This window comes from Chiloscyllium punctatum, chromosome 50, assembly GCF_047496795.1.
Source record: "Chiloscyllium punctatum isolate Juve2018m chromosome 50, sChiPun1.3, whole genome shotgun sequence".
In the NCBI taxonomy this organism is placed as follows: domain Eukaryota; kingdom Metazoa; phylum Chordata; class Chondrichthyes; order Orectolobiformes; family Hemiscylliidae; genus Chiloscyllium; species Chiloscyllium punctatum.
This window is the reverse complement of record NC_092788.1, coordinates 8,292,482-8,308,565: the sequence shown is the minus strand read 5'-3', so window position 1 is coordinate 8,308,565 and position 16,084 is coordinate 8,292,482.

The following is a 16,084-nucleotide window of genomic DNA, read 5'->3' as shown; positions in this document are numbered from 1 at the left end:
TGATTGTCAGAGAGAGTCAGCGAGTGTAACAGTGTGTCTAGTTAGGTGTCGGAGAGAGTCCGCGAGTGTAACAGTGTGTCTAGGTGAGTGTTAGAGAGAGTCAGCGAGTGTCACAGTGTGTCCAGGTGAGTGTCAGAGAGAGTCAGCGAGTGTAACAGTGTGTCCAGGTGAGTGTCAGAGAGAGTCAACGAGTGTAACAGTGTGTCTAGGTGAGTGTCAGAGAGAGTCAGCGAGTGTAACAGTGTGTCTAGGTGAGTGTCAGAGAGAGTCAGAGAGTGTAACAATGTGTCTAGGTGAGTGTCAGAGAGAGTCAGAGAGTGTAACAGTGTGTCTAGGTGAGTGTCAGAGAGAGTCAGCAAGTGTAACAGTGTGTCAAGGTGAGTGTCAGAGAGAGTCAACGAGTGTAACAGTGTGTCTAGGTGAGTGTCAGAGAGAGTCAGCGAGTGTAACACTGTGTCTAGGTGAGTGTCAGAGAGAGTCAGCGAGAGTAACAGTGTGTCTAGGTGAGTGTCAGAGAGAGTCAGCGAGAGTAACAGTGTGTCGAGGTGATTGTCAGAGAGAGTCAGCGAGTGGAACAGTGTGTCTAGGTGAGTGTCAGAGAGAGTCAGCGAGTGTTACAGTGTGTCTAGGTGATTGTCAGAGAGAGTCAGCGAGTGTAACAGTGTGTCTAGTTAGGTGTCAGAGAGAGTCCGCGAGTGTAACAGTGTGTCTAGTTAGGTGTCGGAGAGAGTCAGCGAGTGTAACAGTGTGTCAAGGTGAGTGTCAGAGAGAGTCAGCGAGTGGAACGGTGTGTCTAGGTGAGTGTCAGAGAGAGTCAGCGAGTGTAACAGTGTGTCAAGGTGAGTGTCAGAGAGAGTCAACGAGTGTAACAGTGTGTCTAGGTGAGTGTCAGAGAGTATCAACGAGTGTAACAGTGTGTCTAGGTGAGTGTCAGAGAGAGTCAGCGAGTGTAACAGTGTGTCTAGGTGAGTGTCAGAGAGAGTCAGCGAGTTTAACAGTGTGTCTAGGTGAGTGTCAGAGAGAGTCAGCGAATGTAAAAGTGTGTCTAGGTGAGTGTCAGAGAGAGTCAACGAGTGTAACAGTGTGTCTAGGTGAGTGTCAGAGAGAGTCAGCGAGAGTAACAGTGTGTCTAGGTGAGTGTCAGAGAGAGTCCGCGAGTGTAACAGTGTGTCTAGGTGAGTGTCAGAGAGAGTCAGCGAGAGTAACAGTGTGTCTAGGCGAGTGTCAGAGAGAGTCAACGAGTGTAACAGTGTGTCTAGGTGAGTGTCAGAGATAGTCAGCGAGAGTAACAGTGTGTCTAGGTGAGTGTCAGAGAGAGTCAGCGAGAGTAACAGTGTGTCGAGGTGATTGTCAGAGAGAGTCAGCGAGTGGAACAGTGTGTCTAGGTGAGTGTCAGAGAGAGTCAGCGAGTGTTACAGTGTGTCTAGGTGATTGTCAGAGAGAGTCAGCGAGTGTAACAGTGTGTCTAGTTAGGTGTCGGAGAGAGTCCGCGAGTGTAACAGTGTGTCTAGTTGAGTGTTAGAGAGAGTCAGCGAGTGTCACAGTGTGTCCAGGTGAGTGTCAGAGAGAGTCAGCGAGTGTAACAGTGTGTCCAGGTGAGTGTCAGAGAGAGTCAACGAGTGTAACAGTGTGTCTAGGTGAGTGTCAGAGAGAGTCAGCGAGTGTAACAGTGTGTCTAGGTGAGTGTCAGAGAGAGTCAGAGAGTGTAACAATGTGTCTAGGTGAGTGTCAGAGAGAGTCAGAGAGTGTAACAGTGTGTCTAGGTGAGTGTCAGAGAGAGTCAGCAAGTGTAACAGTGTGTCAAGGTGAGTGTCAGAGAGAGTCAACGAGTGTAACAGTGTGTCTAGGTGAGTGTCAGAGAGAGTCAGCGAGTGTAACACTGTGTCTAGGTGAGTGTCAGAGAGAGTCAGCGAGAGTAACAGTGAGTCTAGGCGAGTGTCAGAGAGAGTCAACGAGTGTAGCAGTGTGTCTAGGTGAGTGTCAGAGAGAGTCAGCGAGAGTAACAGTGTGTCTAGGTGAGTGTCAGAGAGAGTCAGCGAGAGTAACAGTGTGTCGAGGTGATTGACAGAGAGAGTCAGCGAGTGTAACAGTGTGTCTAGGTGATTGTCAGAGAGAGTCAGCGAGTGTTACAGTGTGTCTTGGTGATAGTCAGAGAGAGTCAGCGAGTGTAACAGACTGTCTAGGTCGGTGTCGGAGAGAGTCCGCGAGTGTAACAGTGTGTCTAGGTGAGTTTTAGAGAGAGTCAGCGAGTGTAACAGTGTGTCCAGGTGAGTGTCAGAGAGAGTCCGCGAGTGTAACATTGTGTCAAGGTGAGTGCCAGAGAGAGTCAGCGAGTGTAACATTGTGTCTAGGTGAGTGTCAGAGAGAGTCAGCGAGAGTAACAGTTTGTCTAGGTGAGTGTCAGAGAGAGTCAGCGAGTGTAACTGTGTGTCTAGGACAGTGTCAGAGAGAGTCAGCGAGAGTAACAGTGTGTCTAGGTGAGTGTCAGAGAGAGTCAGCGAGTGTAACAGTGTGTCGAGGTGATTGTCAGAGAGAGTCAGCGAGTGGAACAGTGTGTCTAGGTGAGTGTCAGAGAGAGTTAACGAGTGTAACAGTGTGTCTAGGTGAGTGTCAGAGAGTATCAACGAGTGTAACAGTGTGTCTAGGTGAGTGTCAGAGAGAGTCAGCGAGTGTAACAGTGTGTCAAGGTGAGTGTCAGAGAGAGTCAACGAGTGTAACAGTGTGTCTAGGTGAGTGTCAGAGAGAGTCAGCGAGTGTAACAGTGTGTCGAGGTGATTGTCAGAGAGAGTCAGCGAGTGGAACAGTGTGTCTAGGTGAGTGTCAGAGAGAGTCAGCGAGTGTTACAGTGTGTCTAGGTGAGTGTCAGAGAGAGTCAGCGAGAGTAACAGTGTGTCTAGGTGAGTGTCAGAGAGAGTCAGCGAGAGTAACAGTGTGTCGAGGTGATTGTCAGGGAGAGTCAGAGAGTGTAACAATGTGTCTAGGTGAGTGTCAGAGAGAGTCAGAGAGTGTAACAGTGTGTCTAGGTGAGTGTCAGAGAGAGTCAGAGAGTGTAACAATGTGTCTAGGTGAGTGTCAGAGAGAGTCAGAGAGTGTAACAGTGTGTCTAGGTGAGTGTCAGAGAGAGTCAGAGAGTGTAACAATGTGTCTAGGTGAGTGTCAGAGAGAGTCAGAGAGTGTAACAGTGTGTCTAGGTGAGTGTCAGAGAGAGTCAGAGAGTGTAACAGTGTGTCTAGGTGAGTGTCAGAGAGAGTCAGAGAGTGTAACAGTGTGTCTAGGTGAGTGTCAGAGAGAGTCAGAGAGTGTAACAATGTGTCTAGGTGAGTGTCAGAGAGAGTCAGAGAGTGTAACAGTGTGTCTAGGTGAGTGTCAGAGAGAGTCAGCGAGTGTAACATTGTGTCAAGGTGAGTGCCAGAGAGAGTCAGCGAGTGTAACATTGTGTCTAGGTGAGTGTCAGAGAGAGTCAGCGAGAGTAACAGTTTGTCTAGGTGAGTGTCAGAGAGAGTCAGCGAGTGTAACAGTGTGTCAAGGTGAGTGTCAGAGAGAGTTCGCGAGTGGAACGGTGTGTCTAGGTGAGTGTCAGAGAGAGTCAGCGAGTGTAACAGTGTGTCAAGGTGAGTGTCAGAGAGAGTCAACGAGTGTAACAGTGTGTCTAGGTGAGTGTCAGAGAGTATCAACGAGTGTAACAGTGTGTCTAGGTGAGTGTCAGAGAGAGTCAGCGAGTGTAACAGTGTGTCTAGGTGAGTGTCAGAGAGAGTCAGCGAGTTTAACAGTGTGTCTAGGTGAGTGTCAGAGAGAGTCAGCGAATGTAAAAGTGTGTCTAGGTGAGTGTCAGAGAGAGTCAACGAGTGTAACAGTGTGTCTAGGTGAGTGTCAGAGAGAGTCAGCGAGAGTAACAGTGTGTCTAGGTGAGTGTCAGAGAGAGTCCGCGAGTGTAACAGTGTGTCAAGGTGAGTGTCAGAGAGAGTCAGCGAGAGTAACAGTGTGTCTAGGCGAGTGTCAGAGAGAGTCAACGAGTGTAACAGTGTGTCTAGGTGAGTGTCAGAGATAGTCAGCGAGAGTAACAGTGTGTCTAGGTGAGTGTCAGAGAGAGTCAGCGAGAGTAACAGTGTGTCGAGGTGATTGTCAGAGAGAGTCAGCGAGTGGAACAGTGTGTCTAGGTGAGTGTCAGAGAGAGTCAGCGAGTGTTACAGTGTGTCTAGGTGATTGTCAGAGAGAGTCAGCGAGTGTAACAGTGTGTCTAGTTAGGTGTCAGAGAGAGTCCGCGAGTGTAACAGTGTGTCTAGTTAGGTGTCGGAGAGAGTCAGCGAGTGTAACAGTGTGTCAAGGTGAGTGTCAGAGAGAGTCAGCGAGTGGAACGGTGTGTCTAGGTGAGTGTCAGAGAGAGTCAGCGAGTGTAACAGTGTGTCAAGGTGAGTGTCAGAGAGAGTCAACGAGTGTAACAGTGTGTCTAGGTGAGTGTCAGAGAGTATCAACGAGTGTAACAGTGTGTCTAGGTGAGTGTCAGAGAGAGTCAGCGAGTGTAACAGTGTGTCTAGGTGAGTGTCAGAGAGAGTCAGCGAGTTTAACAGTGTGTCTAGGTGAGTGTCAGAGAGAGTCAGCGAATGTAAAAGTGTGTCTAGGTGAGTGTCAGAGAGAGTCAACGAGTGTAACAGTGTGTCTAGGTGAGTGTCAGAGAGAGTCAGCGAGAGTAACAGTGTGTCTAGGTGAGTGTCAGAGAGAGTCCGCGAGTGTAACAGTGTGTCTAGGTGAGTGTCAGAGAGAGTCAGCGAGAGTAACAGTGTGTCTAGGCGAGTGTCAGAGAGAGTCAACGAGTGTAACAGTGTGTCTAGGTGAGTGTCAGAGATAGTCAGCGAGAGTAACAGTGTGTCTAGGTGAGTGTCAGAGAGAGTCAGCGAGAGTAACAGTGTGTCGAGGTGATTGTCAGAGAGAGTCAGCGAGTGGAACAGTGTGTCTAGGTGAGTGTCAGAGAGAGTCAGCGAGTGTTACAGTGTGTCTAGGTGATTGTCAGAGAGAGTCAGCGAGTGTAACAGTGTGTCTAGTTAGGTGTCGGAGAGAGTCCGCGAGTGTAACAGTGTGTCTAGTTGAGTGTTAGAGAGAGTCAGCGAGTGTCACAGTGTGTCCAGGTGAGTGTCAGAGAGAGTCAGCGAGTGTAACAGTGTGTCCAGGTGAGTGTCAGAGAGAGTCAACGAGTGTAACAGTGTGTCTAGGTGAGTGTCAGAGAGAGTCAGCGAGTGTAACAGTGTGTCTAGGTGAGTGTCAGAGAGAGTCAGAGAGTGTAACAATGTGTCTAGGTGAGTGTCAGAGAGAGTCAGAGAGTGTAACAGTGTGTCTAGGTGAGTGTCAGAGAGAGTCAGCAAGTGTAACAGTGTGTCAAGGTGAGTGTCAGAGAGAGTCAACGAGTGTAACAGTGTGTCTAGGTGAGTGTCAGAGAGAGTCAGCGAGTGTAACACTGTGTCTAGGTGAGTGTCAGAGAGAGTCAGCGAGAGTAACAGTGAGTCTAGGCGAGTGTCAGAGAGAGTCAACGAGTGTAGCAGTGTGTCTAGGTGAGTGTCAGAGAGAGTCAGCGAGAGTAACAGTGTGTCTAGGTGAGTGTCAGAGAGAGTCAGCGAGAGTAACAGTGTGTCGAGGTGATTGACAGAGAGAGTCAGCGAGTGTAACAGTGTGTCTAGGTGATTGTCAGAGAGAGTCAGCGAGTGTTACAGTGTGTCTTGGTGATAGTCAGAGAGAGTCAGCGAGTGTAACAGACTGTCTAGGTCGGTGTCGGAGAGAGTCCGCGAGTGTAACAGTGTGTCTAGGTGAGTTTTAGAGAGAGTCAGCGAGTGTAACAGTGTGTCCAGGTGAGTGTCAGAGAGAGTCCGCGAGTGTAACATTGTGTCAAGGTGAGTGCCAGAGAGAGTCAGCGAGTGTAACATTGTGTCTAGGTGAGTGTCAGAGAGAGTCAGCGAGAGTAACAGTTTGTCTAGGTGAGTGTCAGAGAGAGTCAGCGAGTGTAACTGTGTGTCTAGGACAGTGTCAGAGAGAGTCAGCGAGAGTAACAGTGTGTCTAGGTGAGTGTCAGAGAGAGTCAGCGAGTGTAACAGTGTGTCGAGGTGATTGTCAGAGAGAGTCAGCGAGTGGAACAGTGTGTCTAGGTGAGTGTCAGAGAGAGTCAACGAGTGTAACAGTGTGTCTAGGTGAGTGTCAGAGAGAGTCAGCGAGTGTAACAGTGTGTCAAGGTGAGTGTCAGAGAGTGTCAGCGAGAGTAACAGTGTGTCTAGGCGAGTGTCAGAGAGAGTCAACGAGTGTAACAGTGTGTCTAGGTGAGTGTCAGAGAGAGTCAGCGAGAGTAACAGTGTGTCTAGGTGAGTGTCAGAGAGAGTCAGCGAGAGTAACAGTGTGTCGAGGTGATTGTCAGGGAGAGTCAGCGAGTGGAACAGTGTGTCTAGGTGAGTGTCAGAGAGAGTCAACGAGTGTAACAGTGTGTCTAGGTGAGTGTCAGGGAGTATCAACGAGTGTAACAGTGTGTCTAGGTGAGTGTCAGAGAGAGTCAGCGAGTGTAACAGTGTGTCTAGGTGAGTGTCAGAGAGAGTCAGCGAGTTTAACAGTGTGTCTAGGTGAGTGTCAGAGAGAGTCAGCGAATGTAAAAGTGTGTCTAGGTGAGTGTCAGAGAGAGTCAACGAGTGTAACAGTGTGTCTAGGTGAGTGTCAGAGAGAGTCAGCGAGTGTAACACTGTTTCTAGGTGAGTGTCAGAGAGAGTGAGAGAGTGTAACAGTGTGTCTCGGTGAGTGTCAGAGAGAGTCAGCGAGAGTAACAGTGTGTCTAGGCGAGTGTCAGAGAGAGTCAACGAGTGTAACAGTGTGTCTAGGTGAGTGTCAGAGAGAGTCAGCGAGAGGAGCAGTGTGTCTAGGTGAGTGTCAGAGAGAGTCAGCGAGAGTGACAGTGTGTCGAGGTGATTGTCAGAGAGAGTCAGCGAGCGGAACGGTGTGTCTAGGTGAGTGTCAGAGAGAGTCAGCGAGTGTAACAGTGTGTCAAGGTGAGTGTCAGAGAGAGTCAACGAGTGTAACAGTGTGTCTAGGTGAGTGTCAGAGAGAGTCAGCGAGAGTAACAGTGTGTCTAGGTGAGTGTCAGAGAGAGTCCGCGAGTGTAACAGTGTTTCTAGGTGAGTGTCAGACAGAGTCAGCGAGTGTAACAGTGTGTCTAGGTGAGTGTCAGAGAGAGTCAGCGAGAGTAACAGTGTGTCTAGGCGAGTGTCAGAGAGAGTCAACGAGTGTAACAGTGTGTCTAGGTGAGTGTCAGAGAGAGTCAGCGAGAGTAACAGTGTGTCTAGGTGAGTGTCAGAGAGAGTCAGCGAGTGTAACAGTGTGTCAAGGTGAGTGTCAGAGAGAGTCAACGAGTGGAACAGTGTGTCTAGGTGAGTGTCAGAGAGAGTCAACGAGTGTAACAGTGTGTCTAGGTGAGTGTCAGAGAGTATCAACGAGTGTAACAGTGTGTCTAGGTGAGTGTCAGAGAGAGTCAGCGAGTGTAACAGTGTGTCAAGGTGAGTGTCAGAGAGAGTCAACGAGTGTAACAGTGTGTCTAGGTGAGTGTCAGAGAGAGTCAGCGAGTGTAACAGTGTGTCAAGGTGAGTGTCAGAGAGTGTCAGCGAGAGTAACAGTGTGTCTAGGCGAGTGTCAGAGAGTGTCAACGAGTGTAACAGTGTGTCTAGGTGAGTGTCAGAGAGAGTCAGCGAGAGTAACAGTGTGTCTAGGTGAGTGTCAGAGAGAGTCAGCGAGAGTAACAGTGTGTCGAGGTGATTGTCAGGGAGAGTCAGCGAGTGGAACAGTGTGTCTAGGTGAGTGTCAGAGAGAGTCAACGAGTGTAACAGTGTGTCTAGGTGAGTGTCAGAGAGTATCAACGAGTGTAACAGTGTGTCTAGGTGAGTGTCAGAGAGAGTCAGCGAGTGTAACAGTGTGTCTAGGTGAGTGTCAGAGAGAGTCAGCGAGTTTAACAGTGTGTCTAGGTGAGTGTCAGAGAGAGTCAGCGAATGTAAAAGTGTGTCTAGGTGAGTGTCAGAGAGAGTCAACGAGTGTAACAGTGTGTCTAGGTGAGTGTCAGAGAGAGTCAGCGAGAGTAACAGTGTGTCTAGGTGAGTGTCAGAGAGAGTCCGCGAGTGTAACAGTGTTTCTAGGTGAGTGTCAGAGAGAGTGAGCGAGTGTAACAGTGTGTCTAGGTGAGTGTCAGAAAGAGTCAGCGAGTGTCACAGGATGTCTAGGTGAGTGTCAGAGAGAGTCAACGAGTGTAACAGTGTGTCTAGGTGATTGTCAGAGAGAGTCAGCGAGAGTAACAGTGTGTCTAGGTGAGTGTCAGAGAGAGTCCGCGAGTGTAACAGTGTTTCTAGGTGAGTGTCAGAGAGAGTGACCGAGTGTAACAGTGTGTCTAGGTGAGTGTCAGAGAGAGTCAGCGAGAGTAACAGTGTGTCTAGGCGAGTGTCAGAGAGAGTCAACGAGTGTAACAGTGTGTCTAGGTGAGTGTCAGAGATAGTCAGCGAGAGTAACAGTGTGTCTAGGTGAGTGTCAGAGAGAGTCAGCGAGAGTAACAGTGTGTCGAGGTGATTGTCAGAGAGAGTCAGCGAGTGGAACAGTGTGTCTAGGTGAGTGTCAGAGAGAGTCAGCGAGTGTTACAGTGTGTCTAGGTGATTGTCAGAGAGAGTCAGCGAGTGTAACAGTGTGTCTAGTTAGGTGTCGGAGAGAGTCCGCGAGTGTAACAGTGTGTCTAGGTGAGTGTTAGAGAGAGTCAGCGAGTGTCACAGTGTGTCCAGGTGAGTGTCAGAGAGAGTCAGCGAGTTTAACAGTGTGTCCAGTTGAGTGTCAGAGAGAGTCAACGAGTGTAACAGTGGGTCTAGGTGAGTGTCAGAGAGAGTCAGCGAGTGTAACAGTGTGTCTAGGTGAGTGTCAGAGAGAGTCAGAGAGTGTAACAATGTGTCTAGGTGAGTGTCAGAGAGAGTCAGAGAGTGTAACAGTGTGTCTAGGTGAGTGTCAGAGAGAGTCAGCAAGTGTAACAGTGTGTCAAGGTGAGTGTCAGAGAGAGTCAACGAGTGTAACAGTGTGTCTAGGTGAGTGTCAGAGAGAGTCAGCGAGTGTAACACTGTGTCTAGGTGAGTGTCAGAGAGAGTCAGCGAGAGTAACAGTGAGTCTAGGCGAGTGTCAGAGAGAGTCAACGAGTGTAGCAGTGTGTCTAGGTGAGTGTCAGAGAGAGTCAGCGAGAGTAACAGTGTGTCTAGGTGAGTGTCAGAGAGAGTCAGCGAGAGTAACAGTGTGTCGAGGTGATTGACAGAGAGAGTCAGCGAGTGTAACAGTGTGTCTAGGTGATTGTCAGAGAGAGTCAGCGAGTGTTACAGTGTGTCTAGGTGATTGTCAGAGAGAGTCAGCGAGTGTAACAGACTGTCTAGGTCGGTGTCGGAGAGAGTCCGCGAGTGTAACAGTGTGTCTAGGTGAGTTTTAGAGAGAGTCAGCGAGTGTAACAGTGTGTCCAGGTGAGTGTCAGAGAGAGTCCGCGAGTGTAACATTGTATCTAGGTGAGTGCCAGAGAGAGTCAGCGAGTGTAACATTGTGTCTAGGTGAGTGTCAGAGAGAGTCAGCGAGAGTAACAGTTTGTCTAGGTGAGTGTCAGAGAGAGTCAGCGAGTGTAACTGTGTGTCTAGGACAGTGTCAGAGAGAGTCAGCGAATGTAAAAGTGTGTCTAGGTGAGTGTCAGAGAGAGTCAGCGAGTGTAACAGTGTGTCGAGGTGATTGTCAGAGAGAGTCAGCGAGTGGAACAGTGTGTCTAGGTGAGTGTCAGAGAGAGTCAACGAGTGTAACAGTGTGTCTAGGTGAGTGTCAGAGAGTATCAACGAGTGTAACAGTGTGTCTAGGTGAGTGTCAGAGAGAGTCAGCGAGTGTAACAGTGTGTCAAGGTGAGTGTCAGAAAGAGTCAACGAGTGTAACAGTGTGTCTAGGTGAGTGTCAGAGAGAGTCAGCGAGTGTAACAGTGTGTCAAGGTGAGTGTCAGAGAGTGTCAGCGAGAGTAACAGTGTGTCTAGGCGAGTGTCAGAGAGAGTCAACGAGTGTAACAGTGTGTCTAGGTGAGTGTCAGAGAGAGTCAGCGAGAGTAACAGTGTGTCTAGGTGAGTGTCAGAGAGAGTCAGCGAGAGTAACAGTGTGTCGAGGTGATTGTCAGGGAGAGTCAGCGAGTGGAACAGTGTGTCTAGGTGAGTGTCAGAGAGAGTCAACGAGTGTAACAGTGTGTCTAGGTGAGTGTCAGGGAGTATCAACGAGTGTAACAGTGTGTCTAGGTGAGTGTCAGAGAGAGTCAGCGAGTGTAACAGTGTGTCTAGGTGAGTGTCAGAGAGAGTCAGCGAGTTTAACAGTGTGTCTAGGTGAGTGTCAGAGAGAGTCAGCGAATGTAAAAGTGTGTCTAGGTGAGTGTCAGAGAGAGTCAACGAGTGTAACAGTGTGTCTAGGTGAGTGTCAGAGAGAGTCAGCGAGTGTAACACTGTTTCTAGGTGAGTGTCAGAGAGAGTGAGAGAGTGTAACAGTGTGTCTAGGTGAGTGTCAGAGAGAGTCAGCGAGAGTAACAGTGTGTCTAGGCGAGTGTCAGAGAGAGTCAACGAGTGTAACAGTGTGTCTAGGTGAGTGTCAGAGAGAGTCAGCGAGAGGAGCAGTGTGTCTAGGTGAGTGTCAGAGAGAGTCAGCGAGAGTGACAGTGTGTCCAGGTGATTGTCAGAGAGAGTCAGCGAGTGGAACGGTGTGTCTAGGTGAGTGTCAGAGAGAGTCAGCGAGTGTAACAGTGTGTCAAGGTGAGTGTCAGAGAGAGTCAACGAGTGTAACAGTGTGTCTAGGTGAGTGTCAGAGAGAGTCAGCGAGAGTAACAGTGTGTCTAGGTGAGTGTCAGAGAGAGTCCGCGAGTGTAACAGTGTTTCTAGGTGAGTGTCAGAGAGAGTTAGCGAGTGTAACAGTGTGTCTAGGTGAGTGTCAGAGAGAGTCAGCGAGAGTAACAGTGTGTCTAGGCGAGTGTCAGAGAGAGTCAACGAGTGTAACAGTGTGTCTAGGTGAGTGTCAGAGAGAGTCAGCGAGAGTAGCAGTGTGTCTAGGTGAGTGTCAGAGAGAGTCAGCGAGAGTGACAGTGTGTCGAGGTGATTGTCAGAGAGAGTCAGCGAGTGGAACAGTGTGTCTAGGTGAGTGTCAGAGAGAGTCAGCGAGTGTAACAGTGTGTCAAGGTGAGTGTCAGAGAGAGTCAACGAGTGTAACAGTGTGTCTAGGTGAGTGTCAGAGAGATTCAGCGAGTGTAACAGTGTGTCTAGGTGAGTGTCAGAGAGAGTCAGCGAGTGTAACAATGTTTCTAGGTGAGTGTCAGAGAGAGTCAGAGAGTGTAACAATGTGTCTAGGTGAGTGTCAGAGAGAGTCAGAGAGTGTAACAGTGTGTCTAGGTGAGTGTCAGAGACAGTCAACGAGTGTAACAGTGTGTCTCGGTGAGTGTCAGAGAGAGTCAGCGAGTGTAACAGTGTGTCTAGGCGAGTGTCAGAGAGAGTGAGCGAGTGTAACAGTGTGTCTAGGTGAGTGTCAGAGAGAGTCAGCGAGAGTAACAGTGTGTCGAGGTGATTGTCAGAGAGAGTCAGCGAGTGGAACAGTGTGTCTAGGTGAGTGTCAGAGAGAGTCAGCGAGTGTTACAGTGTGTCTAGGTGATTGTCAGAGAGAGTCAGCGAGTGTAACAGTGTGTCTAGGTAGGTGTCGGAGAGAGTCCGCGAGTGTAACAGTGTGTCTAGGTGAGTGTTAGAGAGAGTCAGCGAGTGTCACAGTGTGTCCAGGTGAGTGTCAGAGAGAGTCAGCGAGTGTCACAGTGTGTCCAGGTGAGTGTCAGAGAGAGTCAACGAGTGTAACAGTGTGTCTAGGCGAGTGTCAGAGAGAGTCAACGAGTGTAACAGTGTGTCTAGGTGAGTGTCAGAGAGAGTCAGCGAGAGTAACAGTGTGTCCAGGTGAGTGTCAGAGAGAGTCAGCGAGAGTAACAGTGTGTCGAGGTGATTGTCAGAGAGAGTCAGCGAGTGGAACAGTGTGTCTAGGTGAGTGTCAGAGAGAGTCAACGAGTGTAACAGTGTGTCTAGGTGAGTGTCAGAGAGTATCAACGAGTGTAACAGTGTGTCTAGGTGAGTGTCAGAGAGAGTCAGCGAGTGTAACAGTGTGTCTAGGTGAGTGTCAGAGAGAGTCAGCGAGTTTAACAGTGTGTCTCGGTGAGTGTCAGAGAGAGTCAGCGAATGTAAAAGTGTGTCTAGGTCAGTGTCAGAGAGAGTCATCGAGTGTCACAGTGTGTCTAGCAGAGTGTCAGAGAGAGTCAGCGAGTGTAACAGTGTGTTTAGGTGAGTGTCAGAGAGAGTCAGCGAGTGTCACAGGATGTCTAGGTGAGTGTCAGAGAGAGTCAACGAGTGTAACAGTGTGTCTAGGTGAGTGTCAGAGAGAGTCAGCGAGTGTAACAGTGTGTCTAGGTGAGTGTCAGAGAGAGTCCGCGAGTGTAACAGTGTTTCGAGGTGAGTGTCAGAGAGAGTGAGCGAGTGTAACAGTGTGTCTAGGTGAGTGTCAGAGAGAGTCAGCGAGAGTAACAGTGCGTCTAGGCGAGTGTCAGAGAGAGTCAACGAGTGTAACAGTGTGTCTAGGTGAGTGTCAGAGAGAGTCAGCGAGAGTAACAGTGTGTCTAGGTGAGTGTCAGAGAGAGTCAGCGAGAGTAACAGTGTGTCGAGGTGATTGTCAGAGAGAGTCAGCGAGTGGAACAGTGTGTCTAGGTGAGTGTCAGAGAGAGTCAGCGAGAGTAACAGTGTGTCTAGGTGATTGTCAGAGAGAGTCAGCGAGTGTCACAGTGTGTCCAGGTGAGTGTCAGAGAGAGTCAGCGAGTGTAACAGTGTGTCCAGGTGAGTGTCAGAGAGAGTCAACGAGTGTAACAGTGTGTCTAGGTGAGTGTCAGAGAGAGTCAGCGAGTGTAACAGTGTGTCTAGGTGAGTGTCAGAGAGAGTCAGAGACTGTAACAATGTGTCTAGGTGAGTGTCAGAGAGAGTCAGAGAGTGTAACAGTGTGTCTAGGTGAGTGTCAGAGAGAGTCAGCGAGTGTAACAGTGTGTCAAGGTGAGTGTCAGAGAGAGTCAACGAGTGTAACAGTGTGTCTAGGTGAGTGTCAGAGAAAGTCAGCGAGTGTAACACTGTGTCTAGGTGAGTGTCAGAGAGAGTCAGCGAGAGTAACAGTGAGTCTAGGCGAGTGTCAGAGAGAGTCAACGAGTGTAACAGTGTGTCTAGGTGAGTGTCAGAGAGAGTCAGCGAGAGTAACAGTGTGTCTAGGTGAGTGTCAGAGAGAGTCAGCGAGAGTAACAGTGTGTCGAGGTGATTGACAGAGAGAGTCAGCGAGTGTAACAGTGTGTCTAGGTGAGTGTCAGAGAGAGTCAGCGAGTGTTACAGTGTGTCTAGGTGATTGTCAGAGAGAGTCAGCGAGTGTAACAGACTGTCTAGGTCGGTGTCGGAGAGAGTCCGCGAGTGTAACAGTGTGTCTAGGTGAGTTTTAGAGAGAGTCAGCGAGAGTAACAGTGTGTCTAGGTGAGTGTCAGAGAGAGTCAGCGAGTGTAACTGTGTGTCTAGGACAGTGTCAGAGAGAGTCAGCGAGTGTAACAGTGTGTCTAGGGGAGTGTCAGAGAGAGTCAGCGAGTGTAACTGTGTGGCTAGGTGAGTGTCAGAGAGAGTCAGCGAGTGTAACAGTGTGTCGAGGTGAGTGTCAGAGAGACTCAGCGAGTGTAACAGTGTTTCTAGGTGAGTGTCAGAGACAGTCAGACAGTGTCACAGTGTGTCTAGGTGAGTGTCAGAGAGAGTCAGAGCGTGTCTCAGTGTGTCTAGGTGAGTGTCAGAGAGAGTCAGACAGTGTCACAGTGCGTCTAAGAGAGTCTCAGCGAGTCATAGTGTCACAGTCTGTCAGAGAGTGTCACCGTGAGTCTCAGTGAGTCTCAGTGAGTGTCACAGTGTGTCTCAGAGAGTCAGAGAGAGTCACAGTCTAAATTTGAGAGTGTCGCAGTGTGCCACAGAGAGTGTCAGAGAGAGTCACAGTGTGTTTAAGAGAGTGTCAGAGAGAGTCTCAGTGCGTTTTAGAGAGAGTCACAGACTGTCTCAGAGAGATTCACAGTGTGTCTCAGAGAGTCAGAGAGAGTCAGAACGTGTCAAATTCCGTCTCATAGAGCGTCACAGTGTGTCAGTCTCTCAGTAAAGGTTATATGTATTTTAGAGTTTGTCAGAGAGAGTCAGGGAGTGTCACAGTGAGTCCTACTGTGTCTCAGAGAGTGTCAGCATTTGGCTCAGAGAGGGTCACAGTCTGAGAGAGAGTGTTATAGTGTGTCTCAGAGAATGACAGAATGACTCAGAAAGTGTGACAGAGTGTCTCAGACAGAGTCAGAGAGTGTCACAGTGTGCCTAAGAGAGTGTCAGAGAAAGTCAGAGAGTGTCACAGATTGTGACAATCTGTCACAGAGGATCACAGATGTCGTGCTGTGCCTCAAAGAGTGTCAGGGAGAGTCAGAGAATGTCACAGCGGTCTCAGAGATTGTCAGAGAGTGTCACAGTGTGTCACAGTCTGTCAGAGCGTGTCACAGTGTGCAGCAGAGTGTGTCAGAGAGTTTCACAGTCTGTTAGAGAATGTCACAGTGTGTTTCAGAGAGTGTCACAGTGTGCTTCAGGGAGTGTCAGAGAGAGTTAGAGTGTCACAGTTTGTTTAAGCGAGTGTGAGAGAGAGTCACAATGTTTCTAAAGGTATTCTCAGCGTGTCTCAGAGAGTCAGAGAGAGTCGGAACGTGTCACAGCCTGTCTCTGAATGTGCCACAGTGTGTCACAGTCTGTCAGAGAAGGTTACAGTATATTTCGAAGTGAGTCAGAGAAGGTCAGAGAGTGTCACAGTTTGTCACAATCTGTCAGAGATGGTCACAGATGTCGTGCTGCGCCACAGAGAGTGTCAGGGAGAGTCAGAGAGTGTCACAGTCAATCTCAGAGAGGGTCAGAGAGTGTCACAGTGTTACCCAGAGTATCAGAGAGAGTCACAGAGTGTCACAGTGTGTCTCAGAGTCAGAGACAGTCAGAGAGTGCCGCAGTGTGTCATACCGTGCATCAGAGAGTTTCACAGTGAGTGAGACTGTATCACAGTGTATCTCAGAGATTCAGAGTGTGTCGCAGTCTATCTCAGAGAGTGACACCGTGGGGCACGCTCTGTCAGAGAAGCCTACAGTATATTTCAGAGTGAGTCAGAGGGAGTCAGAAAGTGTCACTGCCTGTCTTTGAGAGTGACACAGTGTGTCAGTCTGTCAGAGAGTGCCACAGTGTGTCTCAGAATGGATCAGAGAGTGTCACAGTGCATCACAAATTGTCAGAGAGAGTTAGAGAGTGAAACAGTGTCTCACACTCTGTCAGAGAGTCTCACATTGCTTTTCAGATAGTGTCAGAGAGTGTCACAGTGTGTTTGAGAGAGAGTCAGACAGTGTCACAGTGTGTCTCAGAGAGTGTCACAGTGTGTTTCAGAGACTGTCACTGTGCCTTTCGGAGAGAGTTAGAGAGTGTCACAGTGTGTCTAGGTGAGTGTCAGAGAGAGTCAGCGAGTGTAACAGTGTGTCTAGGGGAGTATCAGAGAGAGTCAGCGAGTGTAACAGTGTGTCTAGGTGAGTGTCAGAGAGAGTCAGCGAGTGTAACAGTGTGTCTAGGTGAGTGTCAGAGAGAGTCAGCGAGTGTAACAGTGTTTCTAGGTGAGTGTCAGAGACAGTCAGCGAGTGTAACAATGTGTCTAGGTGAGTGTCAGAGAGAGTCAGCGAGTGTAACAGTGTTTCTAGGTGAGTGTAAGAGAGAGTCAGCGAGTGTAGCATTGTGCCTAGGTGAGTGTCAGAGAATCAGCGAGTGTAACAGTGTGTCTAGGTGAGTGTCAGAGAGAGTCCTCGAGTGTAACAATGTGTCTAGGTGAGTGTCAGAGAGAGTCAGAGAGTGTAACAGTGTGTCTAGGTAGGTGTCGGAGAGAGTCCGCGAGTGTAACAGTGTGTCTAGGTGAGTGTTAGAGAGAGTCAGCGAGTGTCACAGTGTGTCCAGGTGAGTGT